At 35.7% G+C, this 23,903-nt stretch overlaps 1 long non-coding RNA gene across 1 annotated transcript in view; it reads right to left on the bottom strand.

Moving 5' to 3' along the window:
- LOC306882347 overlaps positions 1 to 23,903 on the bottom strand; it is a 48,338-nt gene that overhangs the window by 5,167 nt on the left and 19,268 nt on the right. The gene's annotated exons all lie outside the window — the stretch shown is intronic.

Raw genomic sequence — 23,903 nt, 5'->3', positions numbered from 1 at the left:
AAGCACACAAATCTCCAGTTAACTTCCAAAGTAAACGTCAGGAGAAAGAGGGAGCGCCGCGGGCTGCGGCACCTGTCTGTGAGCGTTTCTCTGCAGACGTGCACTAATAGCAGGGCTGAGGTTTCAGGGCCTGAGGCCGTGCCCTCAACAGCCCCCGTTTCTGCTTTTTTTGTGTTTTCTTTTCCACCCCCTCCTCCCCGATCCACAGTCATGAGTGAGAGAAGTGTCTTTGTTCCCAGAGCAAATGGGGGGACTTCATTACACACAGACACAAGCGCAGAGAACATAATGACCGCCACCGATTAGACTTTTAGAATATAGAGTTGATCTTGATTGCTTTGAAAGGTCAAAAACAAGAAACGTTCTCAGAACTTTGGTTAACGTTCTTGCAAGGTTCTCTAAAAGTTATGAATGTTAACAGAACAGAAAAAAAATAACAACATCTATATATGATTCATGGAACATCTTATTTCTGAAATGCTTTAGTTGGATGGTGATGTAATGTTTTTAAATGTTCCTTATAGAACAATGCATGCTCATTTAAAGTTCATATAAGTAATAATAAATAAATAAAAACTTAAAAAAAAAAAAACTGGATGTTTTGATCAGAGAACATCTAGAAATAATGTTTCTTTAACTTAATGAAACGTTAGCAAAACATTTTTAGAACATGTTTTTTTGTCATCTGGAGGGTTTAATCTTTAATAGTGTTTTCAAAACATTAGCACAAACTAATTATTTGGTCATGGAACACTTTTTAAAAAGTTGTAGATGAATTTTTAAATGTTACTACTTGTTTCAGAGAACATTCAAATGCTTATAATGTTTGCAAAATTCTAAAATGGAATGTTCACTTAATGTTTGCATAACCGAATGGGGGGGGGGGGGGGGGGGGGGGCGCGTTTTTGAATGTTCAGAGAAATTCAGATGTAACATTTTCAGAACTTAATGGGAACAACAATGTTTTTGGAAGTATTTGGGAAAGAACCTACATTATTTGACCAGTGTGATCATTCATATTTAGCCGTGCATGTGCACATGTTCGGTTTTCAGGAATATAGCACTTAAACCTCATATTACAAATAGTCTAAATATGTCACGTCAGCACGTATAGAAATAATGCCACCTGATATGTTTTATGACTAGGATTTTATCATTTAAAAAATGATTAGGGCTTTGAGATGATAATCTTTTTGGAAGAATTTGCTCTTTCAAAGTCATGCTTTAAATAGTCAATATTTAAATTTGATGGCATATAGTAAGATGTTTCACAATATGAATGCTAAAAACCATGCAGTGAAACCATGCAGCTATTAAAACATTACACACTGTATTTGCCTTTCCTACAGAGAAAAACAACACGGTCTGAATACATTTGCATCAAACAGTTTTTCGAAAATCACATCACACGTTTTTTTCAATAATGAAGGTGGCAAAAACAAATAGTTTGTGGCAATCGCGATTCAACGGTAAAGCAACCTGTTCTAGAAAATGATGTCAAAAACAAATACATATTAACCCAGACAGAGTTTAATTTGCATTGTACATTGGCTGTCTCCTTCTCTACTTCAACCACATGATTGTGTGTTAGTCCCCCCTCTTCAAAGTCATTGATCAAGCCCTTTGTTGGTTAATGGCTGAGAAACGTATAAAAGCCCACATCCTTGAAGAATACATGATACGTGATGACACAAGGCTGAGAGATTTTACAGGAAAGACTCATGATTAAATTAAAACCCGCTATCAAAATAAATATAAATTCATATCAATTTAAACATGTATAACTTTATTGCTTAATTTGTTAAAATAAAATCATTAAAACAGAAAAATGGAAATAAATAAAACTATTAATAAAAAAAATAAATAATTTTATTAAAATAAATAAGATTAAAAAATTAATTTAATTGATTTAAATAAATAAATAAATATTCTATAAAAAAGTCTATCCAAAATAAAAACTACAAATGCGATATTTTCTTATAGACCACAGTGAACAAGAACAAATGGAGACGTTTTCGTGTGTTTCTTTTGTTTGTCCTGAAAAAAGGGCCCCAGTAATCTTAAAGTGCACACAGTTTTGCAACAATAGCAAATATTGTAATCAAAATCTCAATATGATCTCACATTTCTCCAAAGACCAATTGATCTGAGCTGCTATGCATATTCAGAAACAAACATGCAATGCAAACTTTATTACATCTCTTGATTTATGAAAGTGCATGGTCTGAGCAATAACCTTGACCTTGTGCTAATTCGGTCTACGCTCACAAAACAGTTAGTGAAGTAAGAGTGTGGAATGAGAGCGGCGTAAGGAAGCGTTTGAGAAGGTGTGAAGGAGAGGCTCGCACCCGTCTCTCTGTCAGTGCTGGAGGGGACGGCGCTGCTCGTGACTAAAGAGATAACAGCCAGAAAAGCTCTCTCAGGGACTGATGGGAAACCTGACACTGCGGCCGAGTGTGCCTAGATACTTACACACACACAGTGAGTCGCTGGCCCACACAAAGACTACGCACACCTGCAACCAGACCAAAAACACAATATGCACAACTTCATGTGGGGTGATTTAAAGTATTATCAAAGAATGGTTATGAAAAATATGCATCCTGGATGCTGATAAACAATATAGTTAGTTATGACACAAAACACCTGTTTGCCATAGCACATAATATATTACGGACATAAACTTTTATCAAAAAAAAAAAATTCCACTCAGAAATTGCTAATAAATTTCACAAATAATTACAGGAAATGGCAAAGTAACGCATTGATTAAAAATGTGCGTGATTGAATATTGCATGTCACTTTTGAGTCTGATTTTGTTTATGATGTGTTTTTTTTACCACCGTATTTACTGCAATATGACCACAATGCACTTACGTCCCACAAAAAAACAATGGCAGGTTACGAGAAACTCCTGACGCCAGCACTCACACCCTTCAACAACACAGCGTCCCTGTCCATTAAATATTCACGCCGCTCCGCAGGTTACTGGCGAGCGAGTCTTTGACCTGTTAATTGATGCGTGAGTGAGTTTAATGTCTCTATTTCTCCTCGTGGTTATTCTTTAAAGATCCAAGTGCAAACCAGCCTCTCGGTTACGGCCTGCGCTGACAAATGCTTCAAGGGGAGACATTTTAAAACTCTACTCTTATGGGTTGAGGAGTTTTCATTTCTCATGTATATTTACTGGTGCTTTTGATCATTAATTCTGTGCATTAGATGACCTAATATAAATATTTTTATTAAAAAACACAAAATTGTCAGTATTTCAGCACATGCATTTTGATGTATTGTTTTTAATTATGTGAGCTAATTCAATCATCGATTGGTCCTTCCTTTAATGCTGAAAAATACAATATCGTAAAAGATGTGACATGAAGGGGCAACCTTTTTATATAAATAATGAAAACGTATTAGTGGGCATGAATTGAAAATATAAATTGCCAATTTTAGACTGTTGTTCAAACGTTTGGGCTCTAATGCTCACCAAGTCTACATTCATGTGATCAAAATTGCAGTAAAATTCTGAAATATTATTATTAAAATGACAATTTTCTTTTTTAATGTAATTTATTCCTGTGATCAAAACTGAATTTTCAGCATCATTACTCCAGTCTTCAGTGTCAATGTTGAAAACAATTGTGCTAATTCATATTTTTTAGTGTTTCAGGATTCTTTGATGAATAGAAAGCTCAAAACAACAGCATTTTTTTGAAATTGTACCATTATAAATGCCTTTACTGTCACTTTTGATCAATTTAATGCATCCTTGCTGAATAAAAGTATGAATTGCTTCAAAAGAGATACTTAGAATTGTAGTGTACGTTATATATCTATAATCTTATGAGATATAAATCCTGTTTCAACATTTTCATTTGCCAGTAAGAATAGAGCATAAAAATACAAATAGTTTGAACAGGAGATTTAAGAAACATCCTAAAATGAGTGTGATCGTAAATATGTAACCCTTAGCTCTGAAAATGCACTTTACCATTAATAACTGCCAAGTTATTTGTGCTTTAGATGATGCACAGTAAGAGAAAATATGCAGTTTTACAGCCGGGAACCAACAGACACTCGAGGGGAATATAAGTCTTTGCTGAGCTCTCATAACGTGATGTGTGTTGCATGCTGACGCAAGCACAGACGGCTTTATCTCATATCTAGTACTCTAGATATGAGATAAAGCCAGTTGATAAATGAGTTCCAAATTAGAAAACGGTGATTAGTAACCGTCTCCAGCGTGAGCCGGGGAAAAAAGACGAGCTGTGTCAAAAAGCACCAGTCCCGTAGGTGGATGTAGGCAAGAAAGTTCTTCATGCACAGAGGTTCCTGCCAGATATCAATCAAAAATGTGCGCTTACTCATCTGGATGAGACAGAGAAGGAGAGGTTACGACACACACATGAGACAAAGTCAAGTTTACACTAAATTTTAGACTCAAATTTGTGCAGTATCTGAACCACAAAACACTACAGGAGTTAGTCAGACAGTGAGAAAAACAATACGCGGTTTCTCATCACCTTCACCATACACTGTTTTCTCTGACGTGCTGCATTAAGGAACACTGAGCAGATTGCAATCTATTTTCGTCAAAATATTTATCAGCTCATTGTGCTTCTGATAAAGTTATAGGAATTATTGTTCAGACCGTCTACAGTCACTCTTAGAGGTTGTGTGGGAGCTGACAGACTTCAGAGGCGGCGTGTTTTTCTCTCAATTGAGGTCAAAGAGTATTTGTCAAAGGGAGCATGAGAATTTACATTTGATTTATTAAATGCAAACAAATATCAACAAGGAGAGAAACAGCACATAAGAAAGTGTCTGAACGGCCGCTGCTGAGAGGGTTAAAAATAGCACCTTCAAATGGTAAACAAAAGTTTAAACAGGAAGTGAGAAGCTAATATCTGCTGCGTGTGAGGAGACAGTTCATGAGAAAACAACTAATTCAGCAATTCAGTTTATTCTGAAAATCTCAATCTTGATATAGTGATCAATATATTAATGTGACCTTCAAGTGACAAAAAGGTCAAAAACATGAGGCCTACTCTAGCCTGAAAAAAGAAAATACATGATGCATTTAGACTGTGTCTACTTAAATTATTTTGTTTAGAAATTAGGCAGGTTTATTACCCATAACCTGAATTAGAACTAAAATGAGAAATCATACTGATTTTAATGGGTCACATATAAAAAGTTTCACATGTGCATGAGGTCTCTATTAATTCTGTTGAGTTGCTCTGAAATACACATTAAAACTAGGATGAAAGATACACATATGATTAAATAATTGTGTCTGTATTGATTTAGCTGGATTGTATCAAATCAAATAAATAATACAAAGCCTAAATTAGCATTTAAAACAATTCAGTTTGCTCAAATTTAAAAGCAGTAGATCACAAAACACATTTTCAAATAAACTCCTCATGTGGTAGGTTCACCGAAAGGAGTTATGCAATCTCTGAAATACATCCTAAAAATTTCAGCTATACGCCACCCCAATTTGACGCGTCGAAATGAATTTTCATGAAAGAAATATTCAATCAGTCTGTGAATCGTCGTAAAATCTGTAGTTTCAAATGAGAGCAAACTGAGTCATAACCAAAATGAATATCACAAATGCTGTCCTTAAGATGTCTCGTGGCCTGAAAAACAGACTTCTCTCTCTCTCTCTCTCTCTCTCTCTCTCTTTTTTTGATGGGCATTTGTTGATGCTGAAAAGGTTAAAGTTTCTTTCCTACGAAACTTGAGTGGGTTGAGGCAAATTCCCCTATGTGTCTCTATAATATCACCTAAACCATCGGTTTCAAGATGACTTTTCGAATTATATTTATATATAAAAACAACTACAAGACAAATGTGTCTCCAAATTAAAGTTTGCACAATAATTCTAAATTCATCATTTGTAACATCATAATGTAAACAACATGCCAAAGTGCAATGAACTGTATTTCTTTAGATCTCTAGAAGAAACCAATTATACCTCACTAAAGCATGTTTAGATATTTCTATAAAATTAGTAAATGAAATGTACAATTTAGAAATAATTGAACCATGTTCATATGTTAGGGTTTTAGAGGGTTTTAGAAACCAAAACAACCTGAACCCTCAGTCCAAGGTCTTTCATGCTACAATAGAAATATCTCAATTTCCACATTTCTAAAGAAAATATGACAGTGCTCTAAAAAAGCACACGGTTTACGCTGCATTTCTACTTGATCAGAATTAGTCATTTGAGGCAGCCAGGAGAACAGAATAAGTGCGTTTGATGATCTTCGTGGGCAGACTGTCGAATTCACTCCTGTCTTTGCTCTCCTACAACACAACAAAATAAGAAAAAGAAGAATACAAAAATATGTGAAAGCCTGAGAAAGACAGCTGGTGATTTTAAAGCAGTAATTCAGATGTGAATGCTGCACACATGAAGGCAATGCTGATGTAGATCTTCCTGAAGAAGATCAAAACAAATGTTCTCATCTCCAGCCCTTTCATAGCAGCTCTTTTTTGTTGCGGTGTGCCTCGTACAATTTAATGCTTTATAGTGTCAAAATATAACATTTTTCACTTTCATGCAAACTCTTCTAATCTTTCTGCACACGTGTTTGCATTGTCATCTAATAAACCTAGTACAGTTTTTACCAAAAACTCGCGCAAAAAATCGGTCGTAGCCCCAGCGTTATGAGCAACACAGATGATGATAACTCTAAAACGAATAGTTTGAGTAAAATCATACGCTGTTTTTGACTGCTGATAACACGTTACACCTACACACGCTGACAATTAATACTGAAACTTCAGTCAACACAAGACCAGCCTTCGGCACAGCTCATCCACTCTTACCCACATATTTTTTAAAGTATATAATTAAATTCCTTATTATTCTTATATTAGTCAACACTGACTTGTCTAAAAGGACAACTAAAAGATGCATTAGAAAAATGTCAGAGGAAATCAAGCATAATTATGAATAACCTAACCAAACTCAGCTCAAATATCCATAAAGAACTTTTTTTGCATTTATAAGTGATTTATTTAATAGCATAAAGATCATTAGGTAAAAGCAAGACGTTTATGTAAACATGGAAACTTTGATGGCATGCTATTTGCTCATTTCCTGAGTGAAGTCTCAAAAATGAATTAGGATGAACATCAAAAACAAAAGGCAACAATTTTAACAACATTTCAGAAAGTACTAAAATGTCCACCGAGTGCAGCTGGGTTTTTTTTGCTCTTTTTGCTTCATGCGGGAGCGTTTATGAGACTGCCGTTAAAGTGTCTGCAGCCCTCCTACTGTCTGAGGAAAGCAGCACACACAACCACAGGAGGGAGTAAACACACACACACACACACACACACACGCACACACAAAACAATACACAGACATGCACATTATACACTTACACAGGCATAAAACCACTAAAGTGAATTTTGAAATGCAACATTTAGATCTCAATGTGAGCAGATGAAATTTAAAATCTCACTCAATGCATTTAAACACATGTTGTGGCTTTGACCTGTTGTTTTGGATCAGAGATTCAGAGATTAGTTTTTAATGTCGAGCCAACAGCCAGATCTCACCTGAAAATGATTTAAAATGGTCTCTCTGCAGTAATAAAGGTCAAAGGAAACAATCTTAGTCTTATGGTTTACCAATTTTCTGTTTCAACACCATTTGAAATATTTAGCAGAGAAACTTAAATCGCACTATTAAAGTATAAAAAGCAACATTTTTGAATCTGGATCATCACTTAATCCCATATTAATCCCAAAATATCATGGTTACTAAAAGGGTCAAATATGATTGATTGGATTAATTAAAATATGCATTTCTGTACTGACAGTGCATGCATTAAAAGCAACCCCAATGCATCTGGAATATCAATTAATCCTATTAAATTTAGGATAAGCATTATTAGTGCAATCAGATCTGCACCACAACTGCATTACAAATACAAAAACGATTAATACTAGCGGAAAACGGCCCGTAAATTGATAGCTACGAAGAAGCGATTGACGCATAAAGCCCAGAGCGAGAGGCTTTCTGAATAACACTGACGATGTTCAGTGGAGGTTCCTGGAATGTTTGTCTTTACACAAAGATGGTGAGTTTAAAGATAAACCAAATTACGCCCGAAAAACAAAACTGAAAAGTCTTGTGGTTTTCACAAAAAAAAAAGAACGAGAGAAAGAGAGAGAGAAAGAAAAAAAGAAGAGTCAATTTATTCAGGCCGAGACTGTATTATATTTTGTGGAGGATATGGTATTTTAGCCTGACATTTAAACATCCTATGCTTTTGGCTGGTGCCATCTGTGCTGAAACCAACCCACGCACACACAAACACAGCTCTCTCTCCTATTATCTCTCAGCAAACTGTTTTTAATATCAAATGAGCATGAATTCACTATCAGAAAATGCATTTTATCTTTGACAATCACTTATAATCTGTTCCTGAATGCTGCTCAGATGGTGTACGTAAACAAATGCCAATATTGTAGCTCATAAATGCAAACACAAAGAACCATTTATTCCATTCTGCACAAAAGGCAACAGTTTTTGCTTTTCCAGAGCTACAGAAATAGTCCCGTGTTGCGTGTAGTAAGACTAGTGCAGCTGTTCTTCAAAGAGACAAATAGAAGGTTAAAGGTCACAGTGAAATAGGCCGCGCTTCCCGATAGTTTCCAGCGAGGGAATTTAAAAAATACTGAATAGCAAACAGACTAACTCAGACTTAAGCGGACAGATGGTTATTGAACTGAAGAATTCACATTCTTAAAAGCCCAGAAGGCCGGTTAATTCATGTGTACTTAGTATGGTTGTGTATACAAGGTTATGTGTTTAATTTGGCAGTACACTGCATGTTAGACGGACTTGGATCAGAAATGCAATTATTTATCATTTACATTCATGCATTTAACATACATTTTTATCCAAAGCAACTTAAGAAAAACGAGGTGCAAAAGCAAATTTGTTAAAGAATAATAGAATAATATTAAATAAAAGCTTCAGTTTATCTAGTTTAAATGACATGTGGTTATTCAGTGACGCGTTTCCATGCTGTAATTGTAAAAATAAGTTCATCTAAAAATAAGCAGGTTCACCAAGTTATTAGTCATGTAATTTGGCAACAAAATTCATGTACAGTGCATTTTTCAGGACATTGTATGAGCCCATTACGTATTTCCTTGTCACTGCTTAAATAAGTGGCCTTGCTCAATTTCCTCGCTCAAAGCAGAACAATTGTGCCATCGGGCCACTTTCAAATAAACTACAATGTGGAAGTCAGCTCAAGTTTCACGTCTCAGCTGTGTGCATTTTAAAATACTTCTTTTGCCGCATCTCGGCTTTCAGAAGCGACAGTCTGCTCTTATCTTCTGTTATGTCATCATCTTGTTTTCACAATCTAAATTTCGGGAGCCCTCGGCAGTTTTCAGTCCATCACGGGAGAAGACTGTCGTGTCTATGCTGTAAAAAGCCCAAATACAGCTGCTTTGAACCATCGCATTGGTTTCACTAATGCACATCAACAGAGCTAAACATAATACCCCGGTTTTCCTTATATGATGGACAGCAGTGTGCAAAGTAAATGCACTTGTCTTAAAACACTTTTATCTTTTATCTGAGTGTAAACTGTATTGCAAGATTTCATCTGCATAACAATCTGGATTCTGCTTTCAGTGATGAAAATCACCTACTGTGCTGAATAGGATAACATTGTAGTTTATTTCTCTGATAAACCTTTAATAGGTTACACAGACATTTTACTGATGCATAAAGACACAATAAGAAGGACAATGGAGGTGATAAACTGGTCATGTGGCCATTTCCTGTTTAAAAAAACAAACATCTTGTGAGTTGGTGCTGTAACCGGAGGGTCGAGAGACAAAAATGGGTCACAGGTCTGTTTTGATCACAGAGAGCTGGAAAAAAACAAAGCTTAACGCAAATAATAAAATGCAACTAACCACACAAAATCAAGCCTAGTGTGAGAAACAGAATAGGCTTAGAAAATAGGCTTATCAAGTTAATAAAACACACCATCGCCACAGTATTAATCTGTTTAAACTAGATATGCAAGACAAAAGAAAACACACCTGCATTAAATATATATCGTAACTACAGATACAGCTACAGATAGCATGAAACTCAATAGAACCTTAAATATCAAAATGGGCATAAGTTTATAGCAATCTCAAATACCTTTTGCCTGCACAATTTTAGAAAGGTGTAAAAATCCTGAAGCAATTTTAGATACCAAAATCGTCTTGAGTGGCATTTTCATATGTTTATAGCAATATTTATGCACTGATATATTTGATTGTAAGGCCATTTGCTAACTTTAGCATGGTACATAATTTCAGAATGGTGTAAAAAACAAAGTCCTGAAGCAACTTTAGATATCAAAATTGTCTAAAGCAATATTTACACACTCCGGTATTCGATTTTGAGGCTATTTATTAATATTTGTATGGTAAATGATTTTAGAATGGTGTAAAAATCAGTCCTAAAGAAATTTTAGATGCCAAAATTGCCTTGAGTGGCATTTTTCATGTTTCTAGCAGTATTTATACACTCCAATATTTGATTTCACGAACATTTATAAACTTTTGCATGGTGGACTATTTTAGGACGGTGTAAAAATCAGTCCTGAAGCAAAACCAGAACCACTGATCCACGGCCTTTATCAGCCAGTGCAGTCAAATCGATGCTTCACAACAAAGAGGACGCCTGTCATAGTGCTTCCTTTCCACTCAACACACACCACGAGCGGTCACGCGCACACATATATTCAGGCATAATCAACGTCCCTGCAACAAAAACACACGGCACGCAAACAATATAGTCATATTCATCATATAGACGCCCACAACTCTATATGCACACCCTTCCCAAACACAACAGTCATCTCAAATATCCCTAAATCCAGCTTGAGCAAATCAATCTCACATTATTAACTTCACATAAGCAGACTAATCAGCACAGTTAAGATGGAAAAACAATTCAGAGGCAAACGACTCACCCTTCATAGTTAATACAATGCAGACAACAAACATTTGACAAGCTGAAGCTGATCCTTTATATGCCGGTCTGTAACCGTTTCCACTGACTAATACTGAAATAGTCAACGTGATATCATCTCTTATCAAACTACAGCTGTCAGTCCACTCCAAATCTCACTAGAAACCCATATTGATTTAGAGGCGGCTTTATGGAACACAACACCCTTACATATGAAATTCAAACATTTTCTTCATCCACCCACAGTGTGTGAACTAGAATGTCATAATTAAAGCCTACATGCATGTGGCACACAAACGACAGATACTACAGAACTGCATGTGTGATATTCCCATAAATCACGGTTATTAGCTAACGAAGACAGCTCAAGATAAGATAAATTAAGAAAGAAAACAAAACAGGTCTAATGTTGTAATAGCAAACAGGAAACGGCACACCGTGGCTGCGTGAGAAAAACACAGAACTAAATCTAATACGTTTAAAATTACCAAATTAACAATCAGATGCATGTCGAGTGTAAAATCAGCTTGTTTATGTTCGAAAAAAGCAATTGTGTTCGAGAAGGCAGCTGTGTAGTGAATGACTGTATTGTGGATGAATACTCATGTGATTAATTTATTATATTAAGCATTTAATATGGACTGGAAACTTTTATTCTAAATGTGTATTATAGTTTTTGTGTTGGCTGTACAGATAGAAACTCTAACGCCCAATGTCAGTGAGGTAATTGTGTGAGGAAACTCGAGCACGGGCGGCATGTTTCTCTCATTGATTGTTTCTTTAAAAGCTTTTTGTATTAAGCACATGCACTTTTTGCCCTCATTTTATTAAGAAGCATCCCTCTTAGTATCTTCTGGTGACAAATCTAGGAATTGCATTTTATAAAAAATTGTATTAACACCTGGACAAAAAAAATTTATACACTGGTTCAACTTTAATTTTGAATATAAAGAAATTACATTTGTGATGTAGCTTGAAAGCCAGCATCTTCTCTTATAAATCTACTTCAGTTTTCACACATTTAAGCTGAAGCCAAAAATTAAAATGCTGACATACAAGAGAAAATTCGAGAGCTTTTATATAAGAGGGGTAGCTCAGGAAATAAACGCCCTCGGAAGATCTGACTGAAAATGCAAATCACACTTTAATATGCAATGATACATAAACACGGCCTTTGACATGAAAACATCTATTCTGGTAGTAGTGTAGCATAAAAATGTGCTTTATGTGATACCAAAAATTAGAATTAGTTTGATTTAGTCACAATAAATTAGACTATACCTATGAAATTCATTATGAAGAGCCAGCTAGAGTTGGAAAAACTTCACTGCTCACTTTTTAAGTGTAAATTTATATTTGGAAAACAAAAATCACTATATTATTCATTTTAATTATTCCTGTGTATTCATGTGAAAAGGAATCATCTTGACTAATTATCACACTCCAAAACATGTGAAATAAACAAGCAAGTAAAAAGTTGCCAACGTGTTGCAATTTGTGAAAAACAACCTTTATGTTAATTTGGATATTTGATCACATTTCAGAATGTGGTTAGCAAAAGAGACACTGAAACCCAGAATGATGACATTTAGAGATCAGATTAATATTTCAAAAGGTAAAGTAGGCCTAACAATCAAAACAAGTTATGTAAAGTACAATTTTAACAAATGCTCATACTGGACTTTCTAAAAAAATTTAAAAAAATAAACAAATTACAGTGTTAACCGGAGCAAAGCAGCACATAATCCCACAGAAACCAGAAGAATATTTATAACAGTGTCGTTTAGGAGTAATTTATTAAGAAAGCAATGAGCTGTAATCTAAATACGAGAAGAGATTGAATCGTAACCACAGTAACTTTAAATGAACTCGACAGGTTTTGGTCACAATCTGTACAGAGGCTGTGCTCTTTATGAAAAACACCCATATTTTTGGTGAAATAGCTGCTTACTAAAGGTCGCACGTTTGTTAATGAAACTGCGAAATTAAAGAGAGTTCCCTTTGTTTCAGAATGACTTTAATTACTCATTTGTGGCATTTGGGGAGAGATACCTGCGTCGAAACAACTTCAAGACAAACAAAAGGAAAGAGAACTGCAGTTATAACAGGTGTTTGGCGACACCAGCTGGCCGACTGCGGCATTACAACAGTTCAGAAACACTGAAACAAACTTTTTCCATTTGCAAATATATATCCAAATTCTGCTTTTTAAACTCGTTTCACTCAAGTTGATTTGTCATAAAATGTATTCTCAACCCCCATGTTCTCCATTAAGCCTATCAAAGAGCCCCAATCAAATAAAAAAATTAAATAAAATGAAACAGAACATGTGGTGGATTAAAGGAGAAAACATTATATTACCATTTTGCAAGGAAGGAAAAAATAGGTAAAGATTTGAGAAAGCATAATTGTGCACTGAAAAGTTTACATCAGGGGTCGGCGAGTAATATTTCGCCACTAGATGGAGGGCCAGAACATAGTCAAAGGATCATTTAAGAAATGAATTGATGAAAAATACAACTAGAATTGCCTGTGACATGCTGCTACAGTGTGAGCTGTTACTCCGTGTTAAATCCTGTAGTAGGACAGTCATTAACAAAAAGCCAAATTTGTGTGGCGGTGACAGGCAGAGTAGGGTATCTGAACGACGTCAACAATTTCCCCTCCGCCCTCCGAGCATTCAATAATAGTATTTCACCTTAGAACAACACACACCAACACTACATTTGAGCGGGTGAGGTGAAGCATGGGGTCTCTTTTTTTTTTTTTTTTTTTTTATCTCACACCCCTGTTCTCTGTTCTCTGTCCGGGGCCGGGGGCTGCGAGGATGAGCTGGCCGCCCGGTCGGGGTCTGGGCTGGTGGTCTTCTCTGCTGCTGCGGGGACCGGGGTGGTCTTCCTGTCCCCACGCCAGAGCGAAGGGGGTTCAGCTCCGGGATCGGGCGCTGATTACCCCTCTGGGGGTGGTGGTGCCTGGATCTAGGAGTATAGAGTGCATATAGGGAGTGTGAGTGTGGGTACCATGTCCATTTTTGTGTGTCTACATGTGGGGCGAGGGTGAGAATATTCGTTGCGTGCATGAGGGTGGGAACGTATGCTTGTGTATATGTGTGCTTGTTCGTCTACGTCTATGTGTCAGGTCGGGCCTTAGACTCCACCTCACTCATCATCTCAGTCGACCCCCACCCCACCACCATGCCCTGCCGGTGGAGGATGCCGCCGGTGCATTGGTGGTTTCTCGCGCCGGGGCAGGATGCTCGGGTGAGCGCTGGCCCACTCTCGGCGGTCGCTTGGCGGGGCCTGGCCCTACTGGCCTTGCTGGGCCCCGGTTGGGGGGTGGGGGGCCCTTGGATCTCCGGGCCCAGGGCTCGGTCTGCCCTGGTGTGGTCGGCTGCCGGCGGAGCCTGCGGGCTTGCCGCCACGGCACCCTGGGGTGTCTACACTGTGGCTGTCGGATGTCCCACCTTCGGGCTCTCCTCTGCCCTTTTCTGGGTGGGGGCCGCAGTTGTCCCTGCGGTGGTTCCCCTGGGGGTCCCGTGCCCTGGGGGGCCTCCGGATGTTTGGGGCCTGGGTCTCTTCCATGCCTGCTTCATGCCTTGCGGGATGGGGCTGTTGTTCCCCACACACACACTATTAAACATTTACATGGAGGAACCTTATGAACACAAGCGCGCTCACACACACAGGTGTACACTCAAGCATTCACATTGGTGTAAAAACGGGTGCTCACAGACACACATTGTTCTGATCTGCTGTTGCTTCAAAACTTATTTTGTAATATTAGTTATGCGTGTTGCTCAATAACATTTAACATTTAGAATTTATTGTGATTCATACAGATGTTGGTTGTTGCTGCAGTTTCTCTGATGTTGTGTCTTCTGTTGTGTCTTCTGTTGTTTTCTCTTTTTGTCAGCAGGTATCGAAGCAAATTGTCTGTTTTTTTTTTTGTTTTGTTTTTTTCCTCTCTCTCTCTATCCCCCATTCTCTTTTTTTTTCCTCTCTCTCTCTCCCCCTTCTCTGTTGACTTTATCCACAATTTTTTTTTTTTTTTTTTTTTTTTTTTTTTTTCTAATTCCTTTTTTTTTTTTTTTTTTTTATTATTATTATTTTTATTATTATCATTATAATTATAATTATTATTTTTTTATTATTATTATTATTATTATTATTTTTTTTTTTTTTTTTTTTTTTTTTCTCTCTCTTGTTTTCTCTGTCCCCTGGTCTTGTCGGTCATAGTATGGTTAAATAAAAGGGTATATAAAATTTAATTAATTAATTAATAAAAAAAAAATTATATTAAAAAAAAAAAAAAAAAAAAAAGGCTGTGAATGATGATAGCATAACTACACATACGTACTGTCATGTGTTATCTGTGTTACTGACAGGCCAAAAAAAATAAAAAAAATAATAGTATTTCAGTATGTTTGAAATATCACAGTTCTGTTCATATCGTATATTAAAAAATAAAATAATGAGTTTCAACGTGGCTTATTAGAATACTAGAGCAAACTTTTTTCCTACCACATGACAAGCTAATAACATGGTTGTCAGCATTAAAAGGTATAATTGCTGCTTTTTGCAGTGCAATTTTTTCGGTCAGTTATTTTACCTACGGATCGATGCATTTCTTACAGATTTCTGCTCATTTGAAATCAGACACAGATGAAGTAGCACATTTGTTTGAATGCATTATTGAGAGAGTGACTGCGTGTGAATAAGTGTTGTAGTAGTTGTTTAAATCATGCTGAAAATATTCAGTATCTAAGGAACAAACAAATTCCTTGAGAACTATTATAACTTCCTGCTCATGTCCATTGCTGTCATTCTTTCTGATTTGAGTGATCCTTCTCTGTCAAGCTAGCTAAATATGTTTAACTTGTGAATTCTTGCTAAATACACAGTTATATTACGGGTTGTTGGCATGAATTGTAGGCTACTAGTGATGGAGCGGTAGTAGAGCCAGCAATAATATCTGGCCTGCGCCCGTAGCCAGATTATTTTGATAGCGGCTGGTTCTGAAATAGATGATTTAAACAACTACTACAACACTTATTCACACGCAGTCACTCTCTCAATAATGCATTCAAACAAATGTAATCTTACAGTGCTATCTATCTATCTATCTATCTATCTATCTATCTATCTATCTATCTATCTATCTATCTATCTGTCAGTAACTTATTTTAACTTATATTTTTCAATATAAAATGTGATGCAGTCTTTTGACAGAGTGGCATTGCTTTCCTAAATTTAGTCACACAGGGTCTCCTGATTTTAAGACTTGTAAGGGGAAAATTACTGAAAATACCACAAGAGTTGTGGTGTACATGCTTGTGGTGTAAATGCAGGTCACTGTTTGAGTAAAAAACAGATTGATCTTCCAACAAAAGCAAATTATACAGTTATAAGGTGACATCTCTGTAACTGTTTTTAAGAACCGAGCAGAATTAAGTTGAGAGTTTACAGAGTACATCTTAAAATGCACAATATTTTGGGCTGAGTAAGATTTCTATTATTACTTGTATTCAGCATGAATGCATTAAACTGATCAAAAGTGACAGTAAAGACATTTGTAATGTTACAAAAGATTTCTATTTCAAATCAATTCTGTTTTTTGTTTTACTTTCTAAATTGTGAAAATAAAATAATTACAGTTTCCACAAAAATACTAAGCAGCATGACTATTTTCAACATTGATAATAATTAGCAAATCAGCATATTAGAATGATTTCTGAAGGATCATGTGACACTGAAGACTGGAATAAATTACATTTTAAAATACAATAGAAAGCAGTCATTTTAAATTGTAATAATATTCCACATTATTACTGTTTTAGTGTATTTTTGATCAAATAAACACAGCCTTGCCAATCCGACCCCATATTTTGAATGGTAATGTTCAATGATAGCTGCCATCACTTACTCACCCTCATGTTGTTGCAAACCTGTAAGAATTTAATTCTTCCACGAGAAACACAAAGAGATTTAGCAGAATGTCTAAGCTGAACATTTCCATACATTGAAAGTGAATTAGGGGCTGTCAAGCTACATAATAAGATAAATAAGTGCCATAAAGCATGATTTAGTTATAATATAATTGCTTAATATAAGGAACATAATAAAATTTAATTTATTAATTGAAAATCTTGCTTTAAACATCTTGATGTACAGCTGTAGTCACCATTCACTTTCAATGTAATTAAAAGAGCAGCTTATCCTGCAATAAATAAAGCTTCAAAAGACGTGAGTAAAGCTGATTTTCTAACTGGAAGGACAGCATGTTTCCAGAGGACAAACTATACTAATAGTGAGTCATTCTCATCACACGGCTCTTTTATCCGGCTAAATATCACCGCCGCCGTCATCTCGATCAGCAGACATCATCTGCTTTTCCTCATTACACCAGTCCTTTAACTACAAACACACTGATTACCAACTACATGAAAATATTAACAGAGAAAAAGCTCAAATACTAAATATACTCTTTATAAATATATATATATATACTATTTATAATGACCTAGAATGAAGTCAGGCCTGTTCTGAAAAACAGTCACAAACAGCAAGGAATAAACAACACTAAATGCAGGTATTAAAATACAGATAAACATAAAATCTTAACTTTTAAATGCAAGGAGAAAACACTTCCTATATGTGTTTGTCCGGGAAATCACTTAAACTTCTTGTTTACGCAATTACAAAATTGTCCTGTTCGGTCTATTTCTTGTTTTGTGCATATTGTTGGGTAGTATGTTAATACATTTAAATCGTCAATCTTGGTATTGTGTTGGACCGATTTGTAACATAAAATCACGATGAATTGTTTTCGACTCGTGGTGAAGTGAAAGTTTATAACAACAAGCCAAATATGCGAGATGTCTTGCCCACGATGAACTGATAAGCAAAGAGTTAACACATTTACAATCTGCAACCTTGAGAATCTACAGCGCTGACTAAAAGCCGTAGAAAACGGTGGGCCGGGACCACGCGGTGCACTGACATCATGCATCAGCAAACATATTCTTTGCACCCTTCGAAAAAATGTGCTGAATCTTACTACTAAAAAGAGAGACTAGACGAAATGACTAAACCATTTCACAAACATTTCACAATATGTAATTCGGATAGTTCGGTATGATGACAAATCGAACTGAAACAAGGCTCGGATGATCAAATTTAAGAGTCATTTGACACCTGATTCTGATTCTACTCAAACAACTGATACTTGTCCTTTTCCTGTGACAATAAGCTGACATTTAGCCAGCTCAACATCATCTTTACCAGAAATCATAACAGCTCGTATAAACTTAAAGTTAAAAAGCCACTTCTATCCAGGTGCTACCCAGAGTAGACAAGAACACAGTAAAAGTAAAGACTGGCCACATGATAAATTATCTTTAAAAAATCATTTGCATTTCAAACAAAACAAATCACATTTACTCTCCTTCACACTGAGATGAAATTAATCAGTCTTCTATGTTGTGCATTGAGTTAAGGGATTATTTCACATTAAATATTAATGCACATAAGCTAGGACTTGTATTTTGTTTTGCATAAAATATTAATCTTCACTATACAATATGAAAAGGCAACAGCGGTCAATTATGTTCAACAAATGACGTGTGTACAATATAGCGGTCAAGTCGATTCAATAAATGACGTATCCCAGTAAGCTGTCAAGTGAAAGTGCCAGATTTAATAAAAAAAAATTGTATTAACTTATTAACCATGCAAAATGAATACAGTATTCAACATACATAGCAGAAAGCATAAAAGTTACAGTAGTATGCTTAACAATGCTGTAATGGTTTAAAATAATTAAATGAACGCAGAAGCTAAATGCATCAAAAATTCTTCCACAACAATTATAATTGGGACAATGCAATGCCATCTTTATGTAAAACAAGATGCATCTACATTTAGACGACCTTATAGATACAGTACACATAGAAGAAGTCTTAATAAATAAATCAATCAAATAAATCACAAAACAAACCTGCAATTCTATTTTCTCGCTACAGTTGAAAGCTCTCAGAGAATCCTCTGGTCTATGAGAATGTTACGGTCTAGATCAAGATTAACGTTAAAGACTAATCAATTTTTTTTTTCTGTTTTCTGCTTGGTAAGATTGCTGACTCATCTCTGTCATAGCCGCCCATGCACCCCATGCAGTGCTGAATGCATCATGTTCCCTGGAGCCAGTGGTTTACGCTATCAGTTCTGACGCTCTCCACTTACTGTAAATGGTAGACTAGTGTGGGGTACATGCCTCTATGAAGGGCTTATTTTAGTCTGTTCTGCATGGCAATATCAAAACAAGACCTCTCACACTTCTGCAAAATATGCTTTAGCATCAAAGCCAGAAACTAAGCTAAGGTTTGGTGTGTATTGGACTCTTTTAGGGGTCATTTTCTCAATTTGCTCTGGAACTCAAATTTTTCAAATGAAACAACATCTAGCATATTACAATGGATCATTTTGAGTATGTTGTAAAATAACATGAACGTATTGGAATGTGTGTGTAAAATATGCATATATTTGTTTGCATGTTAGCATTAGCATGTAGTGCACTATTTATCTTAAAATATATTTTTACTTTATGTTTACATTTACATCTAGTCATTTAGAAGACACTTTTATCCAAAGCGACTAACAAATGAGGACCATAGATATACATATGTACATGTGTGTATATACAGTAGGTACGGAAAGTATTCAGACCCCCTTAAATTTTAATTTAATTTTAGGGTCTGAATACTTAGGACCATGTGATATTTCAGTTTTTCTTTTTTAATAAATCTGCAAAAATGTCAACAATTCTGTGTTTTTCTGTCAATATGGGGTGCTGGGTGTACATTAATGAGGGGAAAAAAAATGAACTTCAATGATTTTAGCAAATGGCTGCAATATAACAAAGAGTGAAAAATGTAAGGGGGTCTGAATACTTTCCGTACCCACTGTATATATATGCATGTAATTACCACTTACTTGTTTAGGTTCATATTTGTTCACTTTGGCTTTGCATTCCTTGCCAGTTTTATGAAAACTATCACAAAACCAGCTCTTCTTCAGTAATGTTAGCATTAGCATGTTAGCATTAGCATGTAGTGCATTATTTATGGTAAATTATATTACTACTTTACATTTACGTTCACATTTGTTTACTTGGCAAATTTTATGAAAACCATCACAAAATGCTTCTGTAACATGTTGAGGACGTTTGTGTTTGTATGTTAGCATTAGGATGTAGCACAATATTTATTTTAATTTATATTTATTCATACTTCGTATTTGTTGTTTGGCTCATTTGTTCAGCTTTGCATTCCTTGCCAATTTTATGAAAATCATCATGCTCCACCATTGAGTTTGCATTAGCATATTATTAATCTTAAAATATATTATTGCTTTATTTTTTAGGGTTATATGTTTATTTTGGCTTTCATTGCCAATTTTATAAATACCTTAATAAAAAGGAGAGTTCCAGTACTCGATTCTGATTGGTCAGCAGCTGTGTTTTATTCAGCTGTGTTTTATTTGAATTTTATTCAAATTTATATAAAAATAACGTTATTTAACGAAGTATGAGTGACCCCTGCTGGCGTTGTGTTGCATCATTCATCTTTAATTTTGAGACCACACCCTTCCCCTGTCAAAGAAACTCTTCTCATATGGGAGACATGTTTATGTGTGTGCGTGTGTCTATGTGAAAGCCCCGAAGTGAGGAGGGAATATGTCCATCAGTTTACACTGTAATGACGCTTACAGACTCGCGCTGTGCAACAAATCGGTCTGTTTTAAACTAAAAGACGGAAAACAGAGGTTTTCTCATGCTGAGAGCGAAGTAGATGTATGTGTTTGAGAAAATATCATATATGGTGTAAATAAATAACACAGCAGATAAGAAGATTTCATATTCTCTGTTTTTATTTGAGCTCCAAAGGATGAGGCATATTACTTCTGGAACATTTGATTACTGTTGCGGTCAGGTACTATGTTTTAGTGGAAGGATAGCATTTAACGAACTCGCTTCAAAAAAAGTATTTTTGGTTGTAATATTTTTTATTGTGTGGTAACCATTTTATAAAAGCAATAAGGCATGGGAGGCCGTGCTTTATTGTGAATAAGTCACAGCTGAAGGGGTTGCAGTGACTAACACAATACAGCACGGCCTCGAGTACCTTATTGCTTACTCACACACTGCTCCTATTCCATAACTTGTTGAGTACGATTTGTGTTTATATGTTAGCATTAGCATGTTTAGGCATATTTGTTCACTTTGTCTTTGCATAGTAGCATGTAGGGAAGACTGAGGGGAAAAATTAAGGATTGTGTCATTTATTTTCAGTGAAACAAAAGTTAAATGTGTTCAGAAAAGTTATCATAGTTTTTTCATACTTTACCAAGTATGAAAAATGTCCAGACTTTTCATGTTATTAGATTTATTTTTTTTTGTTATAATAAATTGTGCAACGCCCCCATGGGTGGGGTAAAATGCCCCCCAGTCTGTCAAAGCAATTTGCTTTAAACATTTACAGTAAAATCAGAGTACAGGCTGTTTTAACTTAAAATAACCCCCCCCCCCCCCCCCCCCCCCCCCCCCCCCCAGGGCGTTTTACCCCACACACTATGTTTGAGAAAAAAAATGATGTCATTCTGACAATATAATTAACACGTACTCCCTATCTACAGGCCCTACTGTTCTCGTATCATATATAACTGTGATGTCCTACAAAACAACAAGCTTTAAAACATTTTTTTTTCTTACTTCTGAAAATGATATAATTTAGTGTGAAATCCGTTTTCTCTCCGGTACATCACCAGTGTAAGCTTCATGGTGAAAACTTCTACATAACTCTTGTCAACGTAGTCCATATTTACAATAAAAGTTTATCTTGACTTTATCTTGTGGTTGTTTTGGCAAAAACAGTAGGGGGGAGTTTTACCCCACTCTACCCTATTTATCTTAAAATGTATTTTCACTTTATGTTTAGGTTCATATTTGTTCACTTTGGATTTGCATTTCTATTTTCTACTTACTATGATTTGAAATGCACTAATTTAAATCTTGTGAACTATGTAGTAGAGCTAGGATACGAATTGGGACTTAGCCAGTGTTTCTCTGAATGGACAACACAGCCCTGCCTACAGCGAAGCAGCTAAAGATAGACCGGAGGAGGGAACTGTTTGTCCCACACTATGCTGGGAAAAATCCAAAGGGTCCATGGGAAATGAAAAAGGTCACATAGACTTCCTTTTCTATCAGAGAGACAACAATTCCATGGAAAATAATTTAAGGTGCAACAGTAGGACTGTAGTTAACTGAACTAGTAAGATCATTCATTTACACCGGTTGACACAAGTAAGTAAGTAGACTGTTGAATGTTCAAGTCCTTTCCTCTTTATATGTTATATATATATATATATATATATATATATATATATATATATATATATATATATATGTGTGTATGTGTGTGTGTGTGTGTGTGTGTGTGTATTCCAGATGTACAGTACATCACCACTTTTATCATGACAACATACATGGCTGATGAAGGTGGTGATGATATACATCTGGTGTTATTTTAATATCACTGATATAATTATAGTTTTTGGTAATATGTTGAATTAGAATAAATTTTTATATTTTTTTATTTCACTTAATTTTAATGAAAGTTTCAATATTTTTGTGTTTTTGTCATTTTTGTCATTTTAAAACTTATTTTTGTATTTATTCTTTTTTAGTTACTAACTTATTTAAAATTTAAATAACTTTAGGTTTTTTATCAGTTTTATTTGATTTCAGTTAATATTTATTTTATTTCAAGTAACAAAAATATTTTTAAGGTTTTAGTTAGCTCAAACTTCCATTAGTATCTTTAATTGCACTGCACAGTAACACTCATAAAATGCACAATTTTGAGGAAAAAAGGTAATGAATATAATCTATATTTAAAGTAAGAAAAACGTGCATCAAATGATTACATTTGCTGACCTACTAACAGCAGTAAATACATGACATGTACTAGAAGATCTATTGTTTCTAGCTTCAAAGACACAGTCCATTTACAGGATCTGCACACCAAGAACATGAAACAAAACTTTGAATTATTCAAGACAAATAAACAGAAGGTCCGATGGCTCTCTGCCATCTGAGTGGAACAATATGAAAAGCTTCCAGTACGTCTGCACCATTCAGACTACTCTTGGTAATGAATCACCACAATCACAGCACAAACAGATTCATTGCCTTAAACTAGCAAACTGACGCACAGGGCCAATATCAAAGTGCTATTGATGTCATATGTTGTAATATGTCAACGCACCACAGACCTTGAGGCTCATTTTACAACAAAAGCTTTGCAAATGTGTTTAAGATTTGGTAAAGTGCCAACCCTGTGCTACTATCACAGTGAAATATCTTGATTTCGGTTACACAACTGTGATGTGATATCACTCAAATTTTTTAAAGTCAGCAAATCAGAAGACAAGACCAAATAGAAGGTAAACACATCTCAATTAGAAACATTCCTGCGCAGCTGTGTCTCATAAGGCCGTCCAGCCTGATGCCATGCTGTAAGTATTGATTAGATATTGACTTACCATTCACTGCTTCTCTTGACAGTCGCACTCATAGCACTGAACAATACAACGGAAGAACAAATGGACCAGAAACAGAGGAACGCAAGCTTTCCTCCCCCTCACACACACCCATCTCACAGGACCACAGGGATCTAGATGACTCAAAGAGCTAAAGAGAGCCAAAGGCCAACGGAACGGAACGATTCATAAGGCGCTGACTCACAAACCACTGCTTCCTCTCTACCACATGCCTCTCATAACTGCACAGATGACTGGTCAAGTTCCCACAGCACTGCATGGGAGGGCAG

The sequence above is a fragment of the Barbus barbus genome (assembly GCF_936440315.1).
Source record: "Barbus barbus genome assembly, chromosome: 16".
Classification (NCBI taxonomy): Eukaryota; Metazoa; Chordata; class Actinopteri; order Cypriniformes; family Cyprinidae; genus Barbus; species Barbus barbus.
The sequence above is the reverse complement of the archived record's forward strand: the minus strand, read 5'-3'. Positions and strand labels throughout refer to the sequence as shown.